The sequence below is a fragment of the Meriones unguiculatus genome, chromosome 12 (assembly GCF_030254825.1).
Source record: "Meriones unguiculatus strain TT.TT164.6M chromosome 12, Bangor_MerUng_6.1, whole genome shotgun sequence".
Classification (NCBI taxonomy): Eukaryota; Metazoa; Chordata; class Mammalia; order Rodentia; family Muridae; genus Meriones; species Meriones unguiculatus.
Window position 1 is genome coordinate 24650441 of NC_083360.1, and position 26815 is coordinate 24677255.

Consider the following 26815-nt stretch of genomic DNA (forward strand, 5'->3'; position numbering starts at 1 on the left):
CATCTCTGAGCATTGCTAAGGACTTTGAACATTTCTTTATACTTTTGTATATGGGTGAAAGTTCTATAGATGTACATTTGACTCATAACATCTGTTAGTGTCATTATTTTCTGAGAAGTTTATATATATATATATATATATATATACATATATAGATATATATATATTTTGACCTGTCCTTTGATAACAATGGGATGTTGAAGTCTCCCACTATTAATGTGTGGGTAATGATTTGTGCTTTAAGCTTTATTAATGTTTCTTTTAAAATGTGGTTGCCATTGGATTTGGGGCATAGATGTTCAGAACTAATATGTAAATATGGTGAATTTTTCCTTTGATTTTTAGTGTCCTTCCCCATATCCTTTGATTTACTTTGGTGGAAAATCCATTTTATTTGTTATTAGAATGGCTACTCCAGCTTGCTTCTTGAGTCTATTTGCTTGGAAAATCTTTTTCTAGCACTTTACTCTCAGGCAATGTCTATCTTTGTGACTGCAATGTTTCTTGTATGTACAAGAATGATTGGTCTTGTTTATGCATCCGTTTTGTCAGTCTGTCTTTTTTAGGGAGATTAGATTTCACTGCTGTTGTGAGCTATTTATGACTAGTGAACGTTAGCTCCCCCTTTTTTTGATGTTGGTTGTAGTAATGTGTTTGTGTTCTTGTCTACTTTTGGTTTTCATGTAGTGAAGTAATTTATATCCTGTTTTTCTTTGTTTGGTTGGTTTTTTTGTCTGTTTTTTTGAGGGTGTTAGTTATTTTTTTTAGGTGGGAGTTTTTCTAGTATCTTCTTTAGGGTTGGGTTTGTGCTTAAATATTGTTTAAATTTGTTGTCATATATCTTGTATATCTTGTTTTTTTTTCCATCTATGGTGACTGAAATTTTTGCTGAGTATAGTAGTCTATACTGTCAGATCTATGGTCTCTTAGTGTTTGCAACACGTCTACTAGGGCCCTTTTGGATTTTATGATCTCTGTTGAGAAGTCAGGTATGATTCTGTTAGGTTTGCCATTATATGTTACTTGTCCTTTTAGCCTTGAAGCTTTTGATTTTTTTCTTTATTCTGTATATTTAGTGTTTTGATTATTACGTGGCTGTAAGATTTTCTTTTCTGGTCTATTATATTTGGTGTTCTGTAGGCTTCTTGTATGCTTATAGGCCTTTCTTTATATTTCGGAAACTTTCTTTGATGAGTTTGTTGAAAATATTTTCTGGACCGCGAAACTGGAAATCTTTCATTTCTTCTATTCCTATTTTTCTTAGGTTTTTTCATTTCATAAAGTCCTTTATATCTTAGATGTTTTGTGTCAAGAATTTTTTAGATTAAACATTTTCTTTGATGGATGCATTTTTTTCCCATTTTATCTTCTACACCTGAGATTCTCTCTTCTATCTCTTTTATTCTGTTGGCAATGCTTACTTCTGTAGTTTATGTTTTCTTCTCTAAGTTCTTCATCTCCAGGATTTCATCAGCTTGTGCTTTCTTTTTTGCCTCAATTTCTATCTTTAGCTCTTGAACTGTTTTATTGATTTCCTTCAAGTGTTTAATTGTGTTTTAATCCTGTATTCCTTTAAGGAATTTATCTATTTCCACTTTCAAGGCCTCTATCATCTATATAAGGTTGGATTTAAGGTCATCTTCTTGATTGTCAGCTGTGTTACAATATCCATGTCTTGCTGTGGTAGGATAGCTGGGCTCTGGTGGTGGCATATTGCCCTGGCTTTTGTTTATTGTGCTCTTATCCTCGTCTTTAGCCATCTGGAAGCCTTGGTGTTAGGTCTGGTAGCTGTGCCCCAAGTGACCCTGAATGCTTCTGGGGTCCCAAAGGCCCTGCTGGCTATACTAGGTGTGCACATCTGTTAGATCTGGTGGTTCTGGTGGGTCTGAAGGCTATGACCTAGGTGGGTCGGGCAGATCAGGAATAGGTGGAGAGGGTTAAGAGAATGTTGCTCCCTGCCCCAAGCCTCTAATTTTTTAATTAAATTAAAAATAAAAAGGAAAGTTAAGTACCAAAAAATGCAGAAAAATATGTTTAGTAAAGCTTAAAGATAAATGTAATACTAGCTTATGTTTCCCTCACCATGAACTCTGCTTTCACCTGGAGAACACAGATGCTGGTGTTTTGGGGTTCACGGCTCAGTCTCTCAGTAGCTCTGCATTGACCGTTGTCCTGCTGATCAGCTCAGTACATGCACAGTGCCACCATCTTTGATCTCCAGATTCCACAGAGAAACTCTTGCTCATGTTCTTTAGCCATATAGTCTAAAGTTCAAACCACCAATGACAGAAAATGTCAAAAATGACACTAAATAATCTGTACTGAAAAAAAAAAAACTGTAGATCAGAATGCATACTTTCAGATTGTTAGCTCAACTGGGTCTGCCAACATAATGAAGCTGAGTTCTCCAATCTACAAGTAGGGTTTGGTTTTGCTATGATCTAATTTCAGCAATACAAGGTCTCATATTTCCATATTTACTGAGCCCTCCCCTCCCACTTTGTGCCAATCAGCCAGTCACATCACACTGTGAATCCAAGTAGCCCCACCAGTGGGATGAAATGCCATCATTACTTATATAAGGGATAAAAAAAAAAAAAAAACAAAAAAAAAACAAAAAAAAAAAAAAACACAGAGGTCATGTAGGCCTGGTAGGTTTAAATCTACCCAGTTTGGGTTTTGGTGCAAACTTTTTGTAAAAAAATTACCTTGTTAAGATAATTTTACTTTATATATTTCTTTCTGCCACAGAGAGATTATCATTTTTTTTTCTAACACCTATGTGATTAAATAGGCTTTGTACTATTTTCTGAGTGTTTTCCTAATGGGAGTGACAGACTCATTTGGATCAGCTCTTAAGAGATAAGCCAGTGGTACATTTTAGCAAGAAACTCGCTGGCTAAATAAAGATATTTGATATTTGGGTATTTTAGAAAGTCATATTTTCACTCAGTGCCAGAGGTACAACTCTGATTTCTGTTTATTTGAATAGTGATCAGAATTTGGGAATTTTAGATCCTGGTTTCACAAATTTATGATGAGAAGGATGAGTCTGTGTGGGTTATTTTAGTGTTTACTTGACACAATCTAGGGTTAATTGGGAACAAGGAAACTCAGCAGAGAAAATATTTCTTAAAGATTGGCTGGTAGACAAGTCTGTGAGATATTTTCCCGATGAATGATTGGCAGGAGACCTGCCCAGTGTGGCTAGTGCAACTCCTGAGCAAATAGACTGGGTACATAAAAACACAGACTGAGCAAGCCACCAGGCAAACCAGAAATCAGCATTTCTCCATGGTATCTTCATTAGCTCCAGCTTCCAGGTTTTTGCTGTTCATGATGGACTATCACAAAGAACTGTATGACCTTACATAGTCCTCAAGCTGCTTTTGGTTCTGATGTTTATCACAATAATAGTAAACAACCAGGGCTATGTCTACCCTCAGTCACCTTGAAGCCTTCTATCATCTCACTAGCTATCCAATATAATGGTTGAGTAAAGGCAAGAGAAGTAAGACCATCAAAGCCTGACTTACCCTCAGTCTATCTAGACCTTCTCAGAATATTTCTTTATAACCTGAGGCAAGGATACTGAGACAGAGAGAATCAAGTTTATTTAAGATTTATTTATTTTTTATTATGTATTATGTATACAGTGTTCTACCTACATGTGTGCCTAAAGGCCAGAAGAGGGCATCAGATCTCATTATAAATGCTTGTGAGCCACCACATGGTTGCTGGGAATTGAACTCAGGACCTCTAGGAAGAGTAAGTAGCCAGTGCTCTTAAACTCTGAGCCCTCTCTCCAGCCCAGGAATCAAGGGTAAATAATTCTTTCTTCCTTGAAGACATGTTTGTCTCTTATTTTTTAGGTTGGTGAGAACAAAATGCAAAAATGACTTCAAGGCAAATGAAACGTGATTCTTTGGTTTCCATAGTAATGGGAAGAGGAACTGCCACTGAGATAATCTGATTGGCTTGCTCTTTGATCACCTCCTCCTGAGGGGAGAGCAGCCTTACCAGGCCACAGAAGATGACAATGCAGCCACTCCTGATGAGATCTGATAGATGAGGATCAGAAGGAAGGAGAGGAAGACCTGCCCTATCAGTGGATTTGGAGAGGGGCATGCTTGGAGAAGGGGGAGGGAAGGTGGGATTCAGAGGATAGGAGGGAGGGGATTATGGGGGATACAAAGTGAATAAAGTGTAATTAATAAAATTTTTTTAAAAAGTTCCTCTTTTACATGTGAGATGATAGCTTTGTCTTTGAACATCTGGAGCTACAATGGAGGACAATTTTTTACCTGAGAATTTGAAGAGTTAATGAAGCAAGCCTGCCCATGAATATTTAATGTGAGTGTCACCTGATGTTACACAATGAACATTGTTGATAGATTGAGTCTGTAGACAAGGAAGGAAATATTGATATGCCAAGTGTATCCTTCACTATCACTTCAAAGGTTTGTGGTTCAGCTAGAACATGTACTCACTTTCAAAGGATTTCCTTTTGGATGTGATACTTCTTTATGTGTTTTGTTTGCACTGATCCCTTATCACCCTGTCCTGCATAAAGGGTTGAACAAATTTGCTTGTTTCAATCCACATAGAGGAAAAAAGCTTAACAGGCAAGAGGAAACATCTGGGCACATAGATGTGAATCTGTGCAAAGGCGGGTCCCTTAAATTTTTGCCTTATTAACATTTCCTTTGCACCCTAGATAACTAGAAACTAGTTTGGAAGGTTTTGTTTTGTTTTGTCTTGCCACCAAATCTTATAGACAAAAATATCATGCAATTACCACATTGAGAAATTATTTTTTTTTAAAGAAAATTTAACGACTTTCTGAAAGATATCTACAACCCTCTGTGGTAGGTTCCTGTCCTGTTTCCTGTTTTCTCCTTCTTCCAATGTCCATCTCGTTTGTCTTTCTGAGTGAGGATTGATTATCTTACCCAGGGTCCTCCTTATTGCTTCCAAGATCACAGAAAGACACCTTACACATCAGGCTTTAGAGAATTCTTCCCTGGGGAGCAATGTGTCAGTCAGGATCTGAAGAAGAAGGAAAACTTCCCAGAAACCAGCTTAATAATAATAATAAAAAAAAATCCGTAAGTAGGAATGAAACTATGAGAAGAAGGCAAGTGCAGGGTCTGTGTCCGTGCCCGCTTATTAGTGATTTCTTACTCCAGTTGCCCCTTTCTAGTTACCTCTACCTATGTATCCTTCTAGCAACTCCAATTCAATGATCTTAAACTCAGCACTTATTCCCCATATCCTTCTCCTTAAAACAAACAAACAGGGTCACTTTACCTTGTTTATGATGTCACACTAAAGTATTCTTTTCTATTAATTGTCCTATTTATTTGGCAGGAAAATTGTTCTCCTTTGCCATCTAAAACTCAGGAAAACTGCTCTCATTTGGCTGGGCTTACTTACAATGAGTTTTGCCAAATAGCTCATCATATTATTCTCCACTGCAGCCATATGCTTTATTTGGCTGCCCTGATTTAAGTCCCTTCTCTTTTTACTAAACTTTCTTTGGAGCCCTCTTGCTTAGTTATTTTCTCTTCAGTGCTTGCAGAGGGTGACACAGCAGGTGATGACTTTCCTGCATTGTCACTGAATGATTGCTCATTTTCTTGCACTACATCAAGCCTTGAAAGTATTTCAGAGTAAAGCAGTGAATTGTACAAACTTGGAATGAAGTAGAGACTCAGTAAATTGTTCTTGATCAGTAGGAATATAAACATTTACTCTATGTTTACCATACCAAAGTGCTCAGTTGTCCTGAGACTTCAGATATCTGAACGTGGAGACATGTTTTTCACATGCCATATAAATCTGAATGAAATAAAACCTTAAGAATATAACTTATGCACAATAAATGGCATTTAAAATGAATAATAAAATAAAATAAATAAATAAAAGGGAATGAGAAGGAACTAGGGTTCTATTGACATCTCTAAGCCACCTGTGTCTTCATGTCTCTTTTCCTTCTGTTTGCAAGAAGAAAGGACAATCATTCCATGTGAGTCCTTTCCTAGGATTTTTGGTATAGAAATTTAGATGGTATCTTTCTATGTTTAACTTATTATACAGATGAGAATGATCTCATCTGAAGGGTTTTCTAGAATAATACTGGTTTTAAGAAAAATACTAATAAACTACTAAAGCTACGGGAAATCTTTAATATCTAATTCTGTGGATTCTAAACCACTTTATGTGACAACATGCTAAAAAATCAGAGTGTTTTTATAAAACTGTCTTATATGAAAGCTTTACAGTGTGCTTAATTTTGTCACACAAAATCAGAACATAATTACAATGAGGAAATGTGAAAGTCAAACTATGATGCTGGAAACAGGGAAGAGCATGGCTATAGAGAAAATTGCTTCACTGACTTCATCCTACTCCTGTTGCTGTTGCTACCTGTTTACATACACAATAGATATTTATTTCACCTTTTGTTGGTACTTTTCAGCAGCTAGGTAACACCGATAGAAAAAAAACAACTAAATATTCCTTCACACTAGAGAAAGTTCTAAAGTATGATGGAGTTATCTTTGTTTATTTGTGAAAGATGTAGATAGATGAATATGGTGACCTATAGCTAAAATTTTTAGATATGCAAACCTTTATTTGGAAACATGGAAACTTTTTTAAAATTTTTATTTTTTATATCAATTACAGTTTATTCACTTTGTATCCCAGGTGTAGGCCCCTCCCTCAATTCCTCCCAATCTCACCTTCCCTCCCTCATCTCCTCCCACACCCCTTCCAGGTCCACTGTTTTAAAGTTTGTTTCTTGCCTGATGAGTAAAAAGAAATTCAGCCTAAGTTATACTTTGTGAAAAATTCTTGCTTTGTTTTGTTTTTGAGCTTTAAAAGAATCAGAGAAAGTACATAAAGGTTCTGAGAAAATAAGCAATAGCAATATTATCCAGTCTCATAGATAGGCTTTAGTCAGTCACCGCACAGATGAGCTCTGGTGACACTGAGTATACCATTGGCATAAGGAAGTAAGGCTAATGTCAGTGGATATGACAGGGAGAGAGGCTCAATATTTCTGAAAATATATTAAGTATGAAAAAAAGTGATGAGAAAGGTCACAGGCTTCCTTTTGCTGTGGTCTCTGTATGCTTTCTGTTGCGTAGGCACAGAGACACTTGAAGGACTCTGAGAGGCAGAGGCATGGCTGCATTCCTGATCTTCCATATATTTGCTGAACTGCATTTGGTGACTGAATGGACCAGTATCGAAGTCTCTGTTATATACTGCTAACTAACAATAATGATGACGGTTCTATATAGACAATACTGTCCACAAACACACATAAACTCACCTATCTGATTTTCCGTTGAGACAAGGTCTTAGAGTGAAGCTGAAGCAATCACAGAACTTAGAAGGCTTCCTGTCTCTTTTACCCGAGTGCTAAGATTATAGGTGTGTACCACCATCCCTAGTTATGAGTTTCTAATTATCATTTTATTTGTTGAGATTATAATATAGTTACCCCATTCCCACTTCATTTTTCTCCTGCCAAACCCTGTTACCCTTCTTTCCTCTCTATCAAATTCATGTCCTCTTCTTCATTAATTGTTGCACGCATGCACACATACATACATGCATACATATCTTATTCCCAAATACATAAAACCACTTAGTCAGTCATAATAATGTTGCTTACATGTATTTCTCTTTTTATTTATATATTTATTTATTATAATTTATTCACTTTGTATCTCTGTTGCAGCCTCCTCTCTTGTCTCCTCCCAGGCACACCCACCCTCCCTTTCCCTATTCCCTGATAGGAGAGGATCTCCTCCCCTTCTATCTGACCCTAGCTTATCAGGTCTCATCAAGTGGGAATGAAATCTTGTACAACCACTTTGGAAATCAGTGTGGCGCTCCTCAGAAATTAGGAATAGTGCTACCTCTAGGTCCAGCTATACCACTCCTAGGCATATACCCAAAAGATACTCCACCATTCAATAAGAACATTTACTCAATCATGTTCATAGCAGCTCTATTCATAGCCAGAATCTGAAAACAACCAAGATGCCTCTAAGCAGAGAATTGGATACAGAAAGTGTGGTATATTTATACAATGGAATACTATTCAGCTATTAAAAACAAAGAAATCATGAAATTTGCAGGCAAATGGTGGGTTCTAGAAAAGATCATCCTAAGGGAGGTAGGTAACCCATACATAGAAAGACACACATAGTGTGTACTCACTAATGAATGAATATTAGACCCACAGTACAGGGTAATCATTATATAATTCACAGACCCCCCAAAAAAGCTAAGTAACAAGGAAGGTCCAAATCAGGGTGCAGGAATGTCACTCAAAAGGGGAAATAGAATAGACAGCAGAAGTGGATGAAGAGAGGTAACTGGGCAAGAGATAGAACGAGGAGGGAAACTAGGGTGGGGATCAGATGTGGGGAGAATGGGGGTGGGAGATGAGATGGCTGGGGAACAAGAAGGGAAACTGGGGAGGGACATCTCTTGGTCAAGTTGGAGGCCTGCTAAGGGGTAGGCTCCTGGAAGGATAGGAGTCTAGCTGAGACTCTTAACAGTGGGTGGTTGTGGGGGATAAGAAGATTGAAGTGACCACATCCTAGCCAGGCAGGACTAATGGAAGGAAGGGATCAACAACCCACTGACAAAACCTGTGATCCAAAAATTACGTGGTCTACAGGAAGTGTAGGGATAACTAGGGAACAAAGATAGAGAAAAAGTTAAAAAAAAAAAGGTCCAACCTCAGACCCACCCCAAGGTAGAGAGCCAGTCCCTGACACTAATAATGATCCTCTGCTATGCATTCAGACAGGAGCCTAACTTGACTGTCCTCTGGGAGGCTCCAGCCAACAGCTGGGACTGGCAACCAAACATGGAGAGGAACTCTGGGGGTCCTGTGGAAGTGTTGGGAGAAAGACGGAAGGACCTGGAGTGGAAGGAACCTCAAAAGAAGATCAACAGAGACAACTCACCCACTCCCATGGGGCTGAGACATCAACTGAGGAGCATGCATGAGCTGGACCTAGGTCTCCTGCATACATGTAGCCAATGGGCAGCTTGGTCTTCACATGGGATATCTGGTGAATAGAGGGGTAGCTGTTTCTATCATGGACTCTATAGTCTGCTTTTGGATCACTTCCCTCTGGCAGGCCTGCCCTGACTGATCTCAGGGGATGAAGACATGCTCAGTCCTGATGTGACTTGATGTGCTGGGAAAGGTTAATATGGTAGAGAAGGCTTCCCTTTACTAGGGGGGAAAGGGAGACGAGAAAAGTGAAGGAAAGGAAGTGTGGGGGACCAGGAGGACGAGAAAGTGTGCACCCGTGGGATATAAAGTAAATAAACTAATACAAAAAATAGATGAAATGCAAATAGTTATGAGTTAAAGTGAGGGGTTGTTTTCTACAGAACTCTGGCTGTAAGGCAAGCCTCAATGACCCACAAGTCTTGCTAAATTTATGGAGCTGTGCAATAGAAAGTCTCAGAAAGCATTTATTTATGATGACTATAATGCAATGGATCTGATTCCAAGCTTATGTAGTTAATATTGAGAATGTTTTCTTTTTATCTTTTTCTTTAAGTATAGAAAAAGATTTCGTTTCAGAGGCTACTGAGCTTTCAGCTAGCTTGTGCAATGGCACCAACACTGAGTGGTGACACCCACCGTCCATGGCTGTGCATTCAGAAAGCATCTGCAGGTCTTTCCTATGTGAACTGTTTCATGCACCACCTAAACCAAGAAACATTGAGCTTTGGGATGGATATTGCCAATGCTGTATTATTCCTCAACCTGAAACCTAAAAAGAAAACGAAAGGTTTCAGTGCCGAAAAGGTGAGAGATTATGGCAGACACTTGATATCTCATTGGCTCCTTAGTACCTCAGTAAAATAATACATATTCAACAGTTTATAATCACCTAAAGGAGATAAATAAGCATGTGCTGAACCCTGTGACCAAGAGATAAAACCAAAGAGTGGACCAGAGACTTTATAAACCTCAATACTGGTCCTATTTATGTTATATGCATGGAAAATCCATAGACTTGCTTGTATTGTTCTGTGGAATCTTTAACATGGACTTCAACGTATGTAGTTGGTACATCTGTGCCATGCTTTAAGAATCTTCTGAAATCTAGAATTATGAAAGTATTTGATCATATATGTTGTATCATATATGATGTATGATCATAAATGCTGTACATTTCTTCACAATTTTAATTAACCAGTGTATTTTCTAACTCTGCTTACTATGTTTGCCCTTTAATGGATTAAATGGGGAAAAATTGCTTTAAAGTTTTTATAATATTAAACAAATAAATAAATCACTCTTTCTTTTCATCATATATTATTGGAATCAAATTCCTAATATTTTGTCTATATTTTTTGACAAGTATGCTCATATGTTTATAAGTGAGGCTGAAATTTATGTGCCACTTTTTGTATTTTTTTATGGTTTGGTATGAAAATTATCTCAGTCTTCACAAAAGATACAGGTAAATTGTTCATTTCCAAGTTCTCTGGCGCACTGTGTAAGTTCAGAATTAACTCTAATATTCAGTGCTTTCTGGATCTTGAGTGCTACTGTCCTCTGAAAAGCTTGTCATTTTTTTTTTGAGTGGGTTCAGCCATTTTTCCTTTGAGAATCACTGTGTTCTTCTCACAATAGTTATTCAATTTAGACAAAGAAGAAGCATTAATTGTACCCTTTTTTATTCTTCATCCCCCAACTACCTCTATTTTTTATTCTATTTCTTCTCTGACAGTCTTTTTATTTCTTTATGTTCCCTTCAGAGATATCCCTTTTGTATAACTGTCTGCACGGATCCTGTTCCAATTTTCTGTCTTACAGAAATTTCAAGGACCCAAGAGAATGGAGCACATCAGGGTTCAGGAAATGGCCTTTCAATATTTTCAAGAAACTGAATGCACCCATCTTGCTAAAAAAGACCCATTACCCTATTCCTGAGTGTGCCTTGGAGGATTGTGTGATGTCTTCTATAAAATCATTTGACATGTATTCAAAGAACATTTCATATGCCCAGGTCCAAGCCAGGCAATAAGCACAAAGTGCATGGTGGCTTTGTCCTCTTCTGCCCCAAATTTTCACACTGGATTTTTTAATACATTTTCCACAAGAAAACAATTATAGCCAAAGGTCAATGAATAGAGAAGTAACTAAGGTTTGAATTTATATTGGCCCATTGTGGATAACATAGTCTTTGCCCAAGACTATCCCACTTTTTTTCACTGTAGATGGCACAATCTGTGGATTCCTGTGGTCCTTAGAAAGTTTTATGGTGCTATCTATACTCTATCTGATGTTTAAGTCTACATCTGGTTAGAATAGTTTGTTCAATTAGTTAATATAGCATGATTAATCAAAAGTAGATGCTCACTAGTTTTCAGGAAGATGGCTAGCATAGCAATCAGGAAAAACAATGTGTGTAGCATCACCATAACTCTTGTTTTGGAAGATAAACTCATTCTATCTGATGAAAAGAGTAGGAAAACATGAAAGGACAAGAGAGGAAGTTTCAGGAATGATCTGAGGCCTGATGGTAAAGTTGGTTGAAGGTTATAAGCTGTATCTTACTCATAGTCAAACTCTCAAAGAGCAGGACAAGATAGAAAGGACTATAATCTTGTTATGCATCTGCTTACAAAAGCATCTTTGCTTCCACATTTTGCCATTCTTTGGAAGAATTTCCTCCAAATTTTATATCACAACCCAATCTCATGTAGAAGAGAAACTCACAAACTGAGAGTCCTATGTGCTTGTCAAATGCTGTGTGAATCCAGACAAGTATCTAATCCAGCCTTAAGACTTTGGAAAGTATAAAATAGAAAACCTTAATATTTGTTGTTTTGATTTGAGTGGAAAGTGCTAAGAAAACACCTGTGGCAAATTATAAGAGTTGAAAGTCAAGGTTTAGATCTGCAGCTTGGAAGAACTGGATGGCTTGAGGTAGAGGACAAAACATGGAAAATATGGAAGTGAACTCGTGAACTGGCTGTGGAAATTAAACAAGGCTGTATAATGGGTCTCTTACCGGGAGCTAAGTCTGCAAGAGCACATTTGACTGTTAAACTGTAGACAATTTACATGTGAAAGAGATCAGCATATGACCTCAGTGCAGAAGAGAACTGTGTTTCATCTAATTTTTGAAGTTAAGCTAACTTGCGAAGAAGTCAACAGCCCATAACGCTAATAGAGAATGTTTCACTAAATGGTACATATCAAAACACTTTGCAGTAAACTCCAACAGGTGTCCAAAGACTTCCAACAGGGACTTGTCTGCTCTTCCTGACCCTTAATCTCCCATCAAGCACTGCTAGAATGCAACTGATATTCGTTTGCCATAAGAAAACAACTTAGGGTACTTGCCATGGGGAAAAGATAAAAATCTCTTTGCAAAAGGCCACATGTTGAAGGCTTAGTACCTGGGGTTGGGGTAAGAAGTTCTAAAAGGATACAGATATTTTTAGGTGTTGTGAAGGAGGGGACTTAGGTCATCTTTTTTTTTTTCCTTTGCAGCTTTGGGTCCTGGCTCACAACCAGTACAATTTGTTCTACATTCGTACGTTCACACCATGGTATGATGACCTATCATAAGTTTGACACTGATCTCCAAATCTTGAAGATCTTGTAGTCTGTAAAATTATGAGCACAAAAAAAACTTTCTTTATATAAAAACTTAACGTCTTCAAGTAGTTCACTGTAGTAAAGAGAAGGTGGAGAATACAGATAAGGCAGGTTTCTCACAGTGCAGATCTCTACACTTTACAAGAATCTCATATCCTGTGTATTTCTTCTCAGCATTGTAAGTGGTACTAGCACCATTGATTGTGTGTGAATAAACACTGGGTCACTTTAGTGTATCTAGGTTAGCATTTTATTAAAATAAAGTTAAAAATTATATCACAGTAACTGAACTAAATGTGTGTCCTCTAGTTCTTGTTGAAAATCTAATCTAAATGTGATGATGGGATTTATATATGTGATTTTTGCAAAGTAATTATGTCATTGTGGCTGTTATAACTGGTATCCTTATAAGAAGATGTCAAAGAGCCAGCTAGGAGTCCTTGTTACACACACACACACACACACACACACACACACACACACACAGTGAAAAAGTAAGCCATTTGGATCCTAGACAAAGAACTTCTTTTTTTAATTTTATTTTTTTTTCTTATCAGTTACATTTTATTAACTCTGTATCCCAGCTGTATCCTGCTCCCTCATTCTCTCCCAATCCCACCCTTCCTCCCTCATCTCCACCCTGCCCCTTTCCAAGTCCAGTGATGGGGGGGACCTCCTCCCCATTCATCTGATCCTGCTTTATCAGGTATCTTCAGGACTGGCTGCAAAGTCCTCCTCTGTGGCCTAACAGGACTGCTCCTCCCTTGGGGTGTGGGGAAGTCAAAGAGCCAGCCATTGAGTTCCTGTTAGAAATAGTCCTTGTTCCCCTTACTATGGGAAACCAATTGGTTACTGAGCTACCAAGGGCTACCTCTGGGCAAAGGTTCTAGGTTATATCCATGGTCCTTGGTTGAATATCAGTCTCAGAAAAGACCCTGTGCCCAGATATATTTGGTCCTTGTGGAGCTCCTATCCTTTCCCCATCATACTAACTCCCCTTCTTTCATATGATTCCCTGTACTCTGCCGAAGGTTTGGTTATGAGTCTTTGTACCTGCTTTGAAAACACTGCTAGTTAAAGTCTTTCAGATGCCTGAAGAAGAACTTCTTAATACCCTGGCCAAGTTGACACTCTGAATTGGCCTTATAGCTTCAATAAACAGGAGAAATATATTATTGCTTCTTATAAACCAGTTGTTTGCACTTGTGAAAGGAGCTTAACTTGTTAAGATATCTGTAGCCATATCACATTCACAGTGACATTAGCTCAAAATAAGTCACAGAACACAGTTGCCATGGCCCTGAGAGTCTTGTATCTTGGGTTTCAGTCTATGTTTTTCTGTTAATTGTTGCCTCAACTCTGGTTTGAGTTCTTTATTTACTCTGAACTTGAGCCCCAGTGCCACACTGGAAGTGAAAACAATAATTTTATTTCCTCACTGATGGGTAGGCTGTAAAGAAAGAAGTGATGTTAAATATGTATGGTGTGCTACAATTGCTACCAGAAATGTGAGACTAAAAAAGAAGACTCATAAAAATGCTGGAGTTTGAAACAGAAATTTTACCTTTGATCTTCTATGTACAAACGTGGATCTGTGGGTAACATCAATGCCTTCTAGTATTCATAGGCTCCTCAGTGAGCCTAAATGCCTGCATCCACACTCCACCCAAAACCAGACAAGAATATGGTGACAGGCAGGTTTCACAGATACTCTGTGTTTCAGGGTTCTTGTCTGATAAATCTGAATAATGTTACCACGGTATGATAGTGATATAATGGCATTAATGGATATCAACTCTGTCTATGCAGTTGATGTGAAGGTAAACTGTCTTAAAGTCCATAAGGTACTTTAATCAGAGCCTTGTACAGAGAAATCCATCAATCCATGCTAGTAATTACATTTATTTCAATTATACTTCCTGAAATAAAAAGGATTAAATTACTTATGCCTACATCATAGTATATTTTATTTGAAAAGCGTTGGCAAAATCAAAACATAGTAAAAAATTTTCTTGTATTCATTGTATTAAAATGAATATTAATGACGATTATTTTTGATGGAGTATAAATCTTGAGTCTTAGGTTTAATCACTAACAATTTATACACACACACACCAACATGAATGTCTAAATAAACTGGAGTTCTAATTACTCTCCATTTAGAATCCATTTTTTTCCTTAAACCTTGGGGATATAAGAACTCAGGACTTCCAAAAAATCAGCAATACTTTGTTCAGAAAGTTGTTTACCCCTAGGATATCAGTGAGCTCTGAATAATTTGTTTTAGTCATTTTTTATTTTAATTATTAAAAAATGTCATACATATGTACAATGTATTTTAATCCACTCTCATTCTCTTTGTGTTTCTGAGTGGGGAGTGAACATCTTAGTCGGAGTCCTCCTTTCTTTGAAAGTGTGACCACTGGTCACTTCAATGAATGGGCACAATGGAATGTCCATATGGGCAACGTATTTTGTCTCCCCTGGTTAAAACTGCAAGAAGAAGAAGACACGAACTTGGAGGGGCAATTTGTTAGGGGGTTGTTGAGGGGAGCTGGGGGTAGCTTAAGGGATGGATATCTTAGTTAAGTTTCTATTGCTGTGATAAACTCAATGACTAAAAGCAACTTTGGAAGAAAAAGGTTTATCTCATTTTGCAGATTGCAGTCCATCATTGAGAGAAGTCAGAGTGGAAACTCAAGGCAAGAAGCTAGGGGCAGGAACTCAGGAACTGAAGTTCAGTCATGGAGGAAGGCTTCTACTAAGGCTTCCTTCTCTTGGTTTGCTCAGCCTACTCTTTTATAACACTCAGGATCACCTCCTCAGGAGCTCCAAATACACTGGGTCCTACCATATCAATCTTTATTCAAGAAAATACACTACAAGTAAATTGGGACATTTTCTCAGTTGAATTTCTTCTTCCCAGATGATTCTAGCTTGTCTCAAGTTGACGAAAACTAACCAGGACATTAAATATTATCAAAATGTATTATATGTATGCATAAAATTTTTTAAAGACTAAAGAAAATATTATAAATATTAAAAATAAAATCACATAAAACATAATAAACATAACTAAGTATTTAAATATTATAAAATGTACCATTGATACATTTTATATCTTGTTCTGGAAAATATGCTTTTGAGTGGCCATTTTTAAATAATATTCTGCTATGCAAGTACCTGTATTACTTAGGTTTTTAGCATTCTTGTCATTCTGCACATCACTGAATCTTTTAGAAAAATGTAATAATTGAGTGATAATATTTAAAAATCACCAGAAAGTTTTTCCATAAAAAAAGGGTTTTTTTCCCTCTCTTCTGTGTATCCTGAGTTGTTGAGTAATATGCTCATTCAACAGCATTTTATAGGGTGCATCCTTTCTTTGGACACTGGCTGGTAGACAGTAAGTAAATGGAGTTAGTGAAATTTAGACTTGAAGAAGTATAAACTCTAATGGAAGAGTGTGAAGACACATGGACAGATGTAAAAAGAGTTCCCATATGTGATACTTATGTTGTTGTGAAAACTAGAAGTGTGTCAAGGACTCAGAATGTTTTACCATGGAGCCTCAGTTGGATTGAGGAACTGTTCTTGGTGGACTTTAAGAAAGATGACTAGAAGGTTCCTCCAGTAAGCCCAGTAAAGGAGAAGACTCTATTTCATATAAACAAAGACATAGAAGTTTGGAAATTCACAAATATCAGCTTTCTGCATCATGAAGTAAGAATCATTTGTTGGTTCTCATTACAGACAACCACATGCTGATCTTCAAGTATGAAAGTCAATCTATCAAGTGAATGAAAGCGGAAAGTTATGCTCTACCAATTTTCATAATTGACAAAGTAGAAGTCAAACAAAAACTCTGTGAGAACATAGAAGAGGCTGTTACACATAAACACAGGGATTTAGCCATCAGGGAAGCATAGCAACTTAGACATTCATGTATCACATTCAGGGGCTTTCAATTTTTTTTTAATAAATGGTAATAGTCAAAAAATGGTAAATAGTTTCTGCTATAGTGATGGAGGTAACTTCCATACCTCACATTTATCTTTCAACAGGTCATCCAAACTAAAACTAAACAAAAAAGCTTCAAAATTAAACAACACCATAAGCCAATGGACTTAACATATATATGCAGATTATTTCATCTGGCAGGTACATTTTCAGTTGCTCAGGAAACCTTCTCTAAAACAAGCTACAGTCTAGATAAAGAAAACAAAACATTTTTCTAAGTGTTTCTCTGCCATTCAAAACTCCTCTATTGAGAAATCTCTGTTTAGCTCTGTACCCCATTTTTTAATTAGATTTCTTGATTTATTGCTGTTTAACTGATTGAGTTCTTTACATATTCTGGATATCAGCCATCTGTCGGATATGGGGTTAGTGAAAATCCTTTCCCAGTCTGTAGGCTGTCATTTTGTTCTGCTGACAATGTCCTTTGCTTTCCAGAAAATTTTCAGTTTCATGAGGTCCCATTTACCGATTGTTGATCTTAGAGCCTGTGCTTCTGGTGTTCTGTTCAGGAAGTTGTTTCCTGTGCCAATGAGTTCAAGGCTCTTCCCTCCTTTTTCTTCTGGCAGGTTTAGTGTGCCCGCTTTTCTGTTGAGGTCTTTGATCCATTTGGACTCAACATCCTTAGTCATCAGGGAAATGCAAATCAAAATGACCATAAGATTTCACCTTACACCCATCAGAATGGCTAAGATCAAAAACTCAAGTGACAATACATGCTGGAGAAGATGTGGAGAAAGGACAGGTCTCCTCCTTTGCTGGTGAGGATGTGAATTTGGACTAACACTTTAGAAATCAATCTGGCACTTTCTCAGACAATTAGGAATAGTGCTACCTCAAGATCTAGCTATATCACTCCTAGACCTATATCTAAAATATGCTCAAGTATACAACAAGAACATTTGCTCAACCATTTTTGTAGCAGCTTTATTTTTAATAGCCAGAATCTGGAAACAACCTAGATGCTCCTCAGTTGAGGAATGGATACAGAAATGGTGGTGTATTTACACAATGGAATACTACTCAGAAATTAAAAACACTGAAACCATGAAATTAGCAGGCAAATGGTGGAAACTAGAAAAGATCATCCTTAGTGAGATATCCCAGAATCAGAAAGACATGCATGGTATATATTCACTTACAAGTGGATATTAGACACATAATGTAGAATAAATATACTAAAATCTGTACACCTAAAGAAACTAAGCAAGAAGGAGGAGACTGGGTAAAATGCTCAATCCTCATTCAGAAAGGCAAACAGAATAGACATCAGAGAGAGAAAACAGGGAACAGGACAGGAGCCTAACACAGAAGGTCTCTTAAAGACTCTATGCAGCAGGTTATCAAAGTAGATGCTGAGACTCATAGCCAAACTTTGGGCAGAGTACAGGGAAACTTATGAAAGAAGGGAGAGATAGAAAGACCTGGAGGAGACAGGAGCTCCACAAGGAGAGCAACAGAGCCAAGAAATCTGGGCTGAGGGGTCTTTACTGACACTTACACTTCAACCCCAGAGCATACATGGAGATAAGCTAGAACCCCTGCAGAGGTAACCCATGGTAGCTCATTCTCCAAGTGGGTTCCCTAGTAATGGGAACAGGGACAGTCTCTGACATGAACTCAGTGGCCTGCTCTTTGATCACCTGACCCTGGGGTATGCAGCCTTACTTGGCCACAGAGGAAGACAGTTTGGCCAGTCCTGATGAGACCTGATAGGCTAGGGTCAGATGGAAGGGGAGGAGAACCTCCCCTATCAGTGGACTTTGGGGGAAGAGGATAGATGGAGAAGAGGGAGGGAAGGTTGGATTGGGAATGTATGAGGGAGGGGGCTATATCTGGGATACAAAGTGAATAATTGTAATAAATATAAATAGATAGATAGATAGATAGATAGATAGATAGATAGATAGATAAAAATTACCAAAAATTACCAAAAACAAAACAAAGCAAGGACTAAGGAACAGAAAAAAATAGAAATAATTTCTTATATTTTGGTAAGTTATAGTGGAATAAAATCAGAAATCAGTAGCAAGAGAAAATATGAGAATTTTACAAATAACTAAAAACTGAATAGTACATTATAAAATACAAAAGGATCTTTGAAGAAATCAACAAGACCATGAAGAAATTTTTAGACTCAGGGGCTTAAGAGATGTGTCATTTGCTAGGTCCTGCTCTTCAACAGGACCTGAGTTTGATCCACAGTGTTCATTTTGGAGCCATCCCCAGATGAGCCCTTGTCCTCTTCTGGCTTCTTTGAAGACATCTCATACTTGTGGAATATAGACAGACAGAAATAGACATGCATAAAAATAAAATTATTTTAAAAAGAGATTTCTAGGGGGCGGAGCCAAGATGGCGACTAGCACACACAGTTTCTGAGCAGTGGGATACCTGATCTTCTGAGTTGGAGAATGGAAGGACCCCCAACCCAGGAAAACCACAGCTAGGCTTTCTGAACACCAGAGAACATCGCAGGAGGTGAAAACTTTGGCCTCCGGTCACCCGGAGACTTGCTTGGGGAAGGAGAGAAAAGATCCTTTGTTCTTGCTGCACTCCCTTCCCCCAGACCTCCTTCCTCCTCGGCACAGAGGCACAGCGGACTCATCTTTCTCAGCGCAGACCAAACTGCCTGGGGTATACAACCGCTGAGACGGAGCCCCAAGCACTTTAGCGGCAAACAAAAGCCAGCAGTACGTGCCCCGGAGTCCCAGATTCGCGCAGCGGCTGCACCATCCTCCCAGGGCGCGAATCTGCTAGACACCATACTAGCTCCGCAGGATCGCCATCACTGACAGTACGGCCCGCCCAATCCCACAGTGACAGAGAATACGCTATATACTCACCGAAACCAAGCAGAAACGTCATACAACCTGGACACACCAGGCACTGGGCCTCCCAAGCTTGGAGAGCACAATGAAGAGATCCCAGGACTTCCCAGAAAGCATTGGGACTAGCAAGCCAGTCTCCAGTTACAGCGGGACATGGCAGCGGAGCAGTACTGAACTGGCAGGGCACCACAGCCCTCCAGTTTAAGACTAACCAGGGCCAAACCAGAGAACAGAGAGCCTGGTTACCCCATCCCTGCTGAAGTGACCACCCTGAAATCTCCAGCTGAAGCAAGACCTCAGAACCTGGCAGTGACAGCAGCACAGAACTGGCGGAACACATCAAAGAAGCAGGGCCAAACCAGAGAACAGAGAGCCCCGGATACCACGATCTCGGGCAAGAGACCTGCCTGTAAGTGAGTGCACCCTTGAGAATCTGCAGTTCCCCAGATCCTGGGTCCTTCTAAATCAGAAGCCAGGCATCGAACCCCCCTCCCACCCACATACCCACTTTGGGAAACAGAGGGGCACTAGGGACATTGAAGTTCCTGCCCTGTGGGCCTGATTGAGGAGCTAAGACAGTTAATGCCAGAAATTGCGCTGCGATCATCATTAGCGCCTGCGACATATACAGTGCAGAGCCCCTCCCACACACTCAAGGGTTCAACATTAGCCATCACTCTGTCCCTCGAGAAACTCATCCACGCACACTTACACACACAGACACACACGCGCGCGCGCGCGCGCGTGCGCATACACACGCTTGCATTTGCCCCGTTTGCGCCTGGGTACTTTCCTCCCACAGGTACAGCTAGTCCTCAGCACATGCTGAGAGTGCTCAGCTTCCTGAAGAACTCTCCAGACACCAGAGAGAGACAGCACCAGTCTGATCTGCAGAATCCAAAAACAAACAGGGAAGGTTTCAGATAAGCCAATGGCCAGAGGTAGGCGAAAGAACACTTCCAACATAAATCAGGACATCATGACTTCACCAGCAAACCCCAAAATCGATGGATACACCAATTCAGCAGAAGCACAGGAAAATGATTTTAAAGCCATGCTTACCCAATTATTTGAGGCTCATAAGGAGGAAATGAACAAGTCTTTCAAAGAGATGGCCAGTCAATTGGAGGCAAAGAAAGAAGAAATAGACAATATCCTTAAAGAAACACAGGCAAACATAGCCAAACAAATAGATACACAAGTAGAGGGAAAAATAGTGGCATATAAGAAGGAAATGAAAAAAGAAATAGAGGCCATCGTAGAGAGACAGGAATCCAAATTCAAACACATGAAAGAAATGGTGCAAGGCATGAAAACAGAATTAGAATCAATAAAGAAAACACAAAATGAGAAAAACCTTGAGCTGGAGAACTTGGAGAAAAGATCAGGAACCACAAAAGTAAGCATCACCAACAGAATACAAGAGATGGAAGAGAGAATCTCTGGAGCTGAAGACACACTTGCAGAAATGGATACTTCTCTCAAAGAAAAAGTAAAATCAGAAAAGTTCCAATCACAAAATATCCAAGAAATCAAGGATGCTATGAAAAGACAAAATCTAAGAATAATAGGAATTCACGAAAAAGAAGACTCCAGACTCCAAGGTCCAGAAAATATTTTCAAGAAAATCATAGAAGAAAATTTTCCCAACTTAAAGAAAGAGATGTCCATAAATATACAAGAGGCCTACAGAACTCCAAATAGACTAGACCAGAAAAGAAACACATCACGTAACATCATAGTCAAAACACTAAATCTACAGAACAAAGAAAAGATATTAAAAGCAGCAAGGGAAAAAGGCCAAGTAACATATAAAGGTAGACCTATCAGAATCACGCCGGACTTCTCATCAGAAACTATGAAAGCCAGAAGGGCCTGGGCAAGTATCATGGAGACTCTAAGAGATTACAAATGTCAACCCAGACTACTATACCCTGCAAAGCTTTCAATCAACATAGATGGAGAAAACAAAATATTCCATGACAAAACTAAATTTATACAATATCTACACAGCAAACCATCCCTACAGAAGATACTAGAAGGAAAACTCCAATCCAATGAAAACAAATTCACCCAAGAAAACAGGGCATACAGATAATGTCCCAACAAAAATGAAAAGAAAACAAGCAATGAAACAGGGTTAGATCATCGACTCCATTACAAAAGGAACTAACATGCATTGGTCACTATTATCTATCAATATCAATGGACTCAACTCACCAATAAAAAGACACAGGCTAACAGAATGGTTAAGGAAACAGGATCCAACATTCTGTTGCATCCAAGAAACACACCTATGCAACAAAGACAAACACTACCTCAGAGTAAAGGGCTGGAAAACTATTTTTCAAGCAAACGGTTCCAGAAAACAAGCTGGAGTAGCCATCCTAATATCTAATAAAATAGACTTTCAACCCAAGTTAATAAAAAAAGATAAGGAGGGCCACTATATTCTCATCAAAGGAAAAATCCACCAAGAGGACATCACAATCTTGAATATCTATGCCCCAAATACAAGAGCACCAACATTCGTAAATGAAACATTATTAAAGCTTAAATCATACATTGATCCGAATACCTTAATAGTGGGAGACTTCAACACTCCACTCTCACCAAGGGACAGATCAACTAGACAGACACCAAATAGGGAAATAAAAGCACTCACAGAATCCTTAAATCAAATGGACCTAATAGACGTCTACAGATCATTTCACCCAAACTCAAAAGAGTACACCTTCTTTTCAGCACCGCATGGAACCTTTTCCAAAATAGACCATATAGTGGGCCACAAAGCAAGCCTTAACGGATACAAAAGGATTGAAATAATCCCTTGTATACTATCTGACCACCATGGACTAAAGCTCGACCTCAACAACAACAACAGAAACAACAAAAAGCCGACATGCACATGGAAACTGAACAACTTACTACTCAATGACAGCTGGGTTAAGGAAGAAATAAAGAAAGAAATTAAAGACTTCCTAGAATTCAATGAAAAGGAAGGCACAACATACCCAAATTTATGGGACACATTGAAAGCAGTGCTCAGAGGAAAATTTATAGCACTAAGTGCCTGCAAGAAGAAATTCGTAACATCACATACAAACAACTTAATGGCCCAACTGAAAACCCTAGAAAAAAAAGAAGCAGATACACCCAAGAGGAGCACACGGCTGGAAATAATCAGACTAAGGGCTGAAATCAATCAACTAGAAACAAATAAAACTATCCAAAGAATCAATGAAACAAAAAGCTGGTTCTTTGAGAAAATCAACAAGATAGACAAACCTTTAGCCAAACTAACTAAAAAGCAGAGAGAAACTATCCAGATCAGCAAAATCAGAAATGAAAATGGGGACATAACCACAGACATTGAGGAAATCCAAACAATTATTAGGTCATACTACAAAAGCCTATATGCCACAAAATTTGAGAATCTAAATGAAATGGATAATTTTCTTGAAAGATTCCATCTACCAAAACTAAGTCAAGATCAGGTAGAAAGACTGAATAGCCCTATATTTCCCAAGGAAATCGAAGCAGTCATTAACAGTCTCCCCTCCAAAAAAAGCCCTGGACCAGATGGCTTCAGCGCAGAATTCTACAAGACCTTCAAAGAAGTGCTAACTCCAATTCTCCTCAAGCTATTCCACAAAATAGAAACAGAAGGAACACTACCAAACTCATTCTATGAAGCCACAGTCACCTTAATACCTAAACCACACAAAGACCCAACAAAAAAAGAGAACTTTAGGCCTATCTCTCTTATGAACATTGACGCAAAAATACTCAATAAAATACTTGCAAACCGAATCCAAGAACACATCAAAGATATCATCCACCATGACCAAGTAGGCTTCATCCCAGGCATGCAAGGGTGGTTCAACATACGGAAATCCATCAATGTAATCCACTACATAAACAAACTGAAGGAGAAAAACCACATGATCATCTCCTTAGACGCCGAAAAAGCATTTGACAAAGTCCAACACCCATTCATGTTTAAAGTCTTGGAGAGATCAGGGATACAAGGCACATACCTAAACAGAGTAAAGCCAATATATAGCAAGCCTATAGCTAACATCAAACTCAATGGAGAGAAACTTAAATCAATCCCACTGAAATCAGGGACAAGACAAGGCTGTCCATTGTCCCCATATCTCTTCAACATAGTACTTGAAGTCCTAGCCAGTGCAATAAGACAACTAAAGGAGATCAAGGGGATACAAATCGGAAAGGAAGAGGTCAAAGTGTCACTATTTGCAGATGATATGATAGTATACATGAGCGACCCCAAAAATTCAACCAGAGAACTCCTTCAGCTGATAAACACCTTCAGCAAAGTGGCAGGATACAAAATCAACTCAAAAAAATCAGAAGCCCTCCTATATACCAAAGACAAAAAGGCTGAGAAAGAAATTAGGGAAACAACACCCTTCACAATAGCCACTAATAACATAAAGTACCTTGGTGTGACCCTAACCAAGCAAGTGAAAGACCTGTTTGAGAAAAACTTCAAGTTTCTGAAGAAAGAAATCGAAGAAGATATCAGAAGATGGAAAGATCTCCCGTGCTCATGGATTGGTAGGATTAACATTGTGAAAATGGCCATGCTGCCAAAAGCAATCTACAGATTCAATGTAATTCCCATCAAAATACCAATTCAATTCTTTACAGACCTTGAAAAAAAGATTCTCAGCTTCATATGGAGAAACAAAAAACCCAGAATCTCCAAAACAATCCTGTACAACAACAGATCATCTGGAGGTATCTCCATTCCTGATCTCAAGCTGTACTACAGGGCAACAGTAATAAAAACTGCATGGTACCGACATAGAAACAGAAAGGAGGATCAATGGAACCGCATAGAAGACCCAGAAATAAATCCACACACCTATGAATACTCGATATTCGACAAAGAAGCCAATTCCATTCAATTAAAAAAAGATAGCATCTTCAACAAATGGTGCTGGACCAACTGGATGTCTACATGCAGAAAAATGAAAATAGATCCATATTTATCACCCTGCACAAAACTAAAGTCAAAGTGGATCAAGGACTTCAACATAAAACCAGATACCCTAAATCAATTGGAAAAAAAAGTGGGGAACAGCCTAGAACTCATTGGCACAGGAGACAACTTCCTGAACAGAACACCAACAGCACAGGCTCTAAGAGCAACAATCAATAAATGGGACCTCATGAAACTGAAAAGTTTCTGTAAAGCAAAGGATACCGTCATCAAAACAAAACGACTGCCTGCAGATTGGGAAAGAATCTTCATTAACCCTTTATCTGACAGAGGACTAATATCCAGTATATACAAAGAACTAAAGAAGCTGAAAAGCAGCAAACCAAGTAATCCAATTAAAAAATGGGGAACAGAGCTAAACAGAGAATTCTCGACAGAGGAATATGGAATGGCAGAAAAACACTTAAAGAAATGCTCATCCTCATTAGCCATCAGGGAAATGCAAATCAAAACGACCCTGAGATATCACCTTTCACCCATCAGAATGGCCAAGATGAAAAACTCAAGCGATAACACATGCTGGAGAGGTTGTGGAGAAAGGGGAACCCTGCTCCACTGCTGGTGGGAATGTAAACTGGTACAACCACTCTGGAAAGCTATCTGGCGCTTTCTAAGACAAATAGGAATAGTGCTTCCTCCAGACCCAGCTATACCACTGCTAGGTATATACCCAAAGTTTGTTCAAGTACACAATAAGGACACTTGCTCAACCATGTTTATAGCAGCTCTATTTGTAATAGCCAGAACCTGGAAACAACCCAGATGTCCATCAACGGTGGAATGGGTACAGAAATTGTGGTATTTTTATACAATGGAATACTACTCAGCAATCAAAAAGGAGGAAATCATGAAATTTGCAGGCAAATGGTGGGATCTAGAAAAGATCATTCTGAGTGAAATATCCCAGAAGGAGAAAGACAAACATGGGATATACTCACTTATATAGACCTATAAGATATGATAAACATAATGAAATCTATACACCTAAAAAAGATAATCAATTGAGTGGACATGGGGTAAGATGATCAATCCTCATTTAGAAAGACAGATGGGATGTGCATTGAACTTATGACAGGAGTCTACTGAGCACATCTGAAAGACTCTAACTAGCAGTGTTTTCAAAGCAAAGACTCATGACCAAACCTTTGGCAGAGTACAGGGAATCATAAGAAAGAAGGGGAGTTAGTCTGATGGGGAAAGGATAGGAGCTCCACAAGGACCAAATATATCTGGGCACAGGGTCTTTTCTGAGACTGACATTCAACCAAGGACCATGTATGGATATAACCTAGAACCTCCACTCAGATGTAGCCTGTGGTAGCTCAGTAACCAATTGGTTTCCCAAAGTGAGGGGAAAAGGGACTATTTCTAACAGGAACTCAATGACTGGCTCTTTGGTCTCCCCACCCCCGAAGGGAGGAGCAGTCCTGTTAGGCCACAGAGGAGGGCTTTGCAGCCAGTCCTGAAGATACCTGATAAAACAGGATCAGATGAATGGGGAGGAGGTCCCCCCTATCAGTGGACTTGGAAAGGGGCACAGTGGAGATGAGGGAGGGAGGGAGAGAGGGACTGGGAGGGAATGAGGGATCGGGACACGGCTGGGATACAGAGTTAATAAAATGTAACTGATAAAAATAAAATAAAATAAAAACAAGAAAAAAAAGAGATTTCTAGAGCCAAATAAAAAAATGAAACCATTATTTATTACAACATTTGGAATATAGCTATCTAATATTCTACAAGGAATATTAGGAGTATTTATATTTAAGAAACTGGGGATTCACAAATAAATAAGCTAATGACAGACTCTAAGTATTAGAAATACTAAAACATACCAAACACAAAAGTAGCAGGTAACAGAAATAATAAAGACAATAACATTTGTTATTGAAATGGAAATTAAGAAAAACAATACATAGAATAAAATGAAAATTTTAATAAGATATATAGAATCAAGTAAGACAAAAAGATAAACAAGCTTAAAAAATTAACAAAACCTTGAAATATAGAAATAGCCATATTAAGACTAACAGATAAGTACTCTATTATATATTTCAATAATAATATTACAATCCAAATAATAAATGATGTACCACATATAATAGAGATGAATCAGAGAAGCTTATTTAAAATAATAAAATGAAAATTATTTTATATCATATAAATATCCTTTTATTTAGAGTTGACAACAATTAATCAAAATATGTACTTACTTGCAATAGCATATATACAAAAGGCAAGATAATAATAGAGATTTAGAGAATGGTA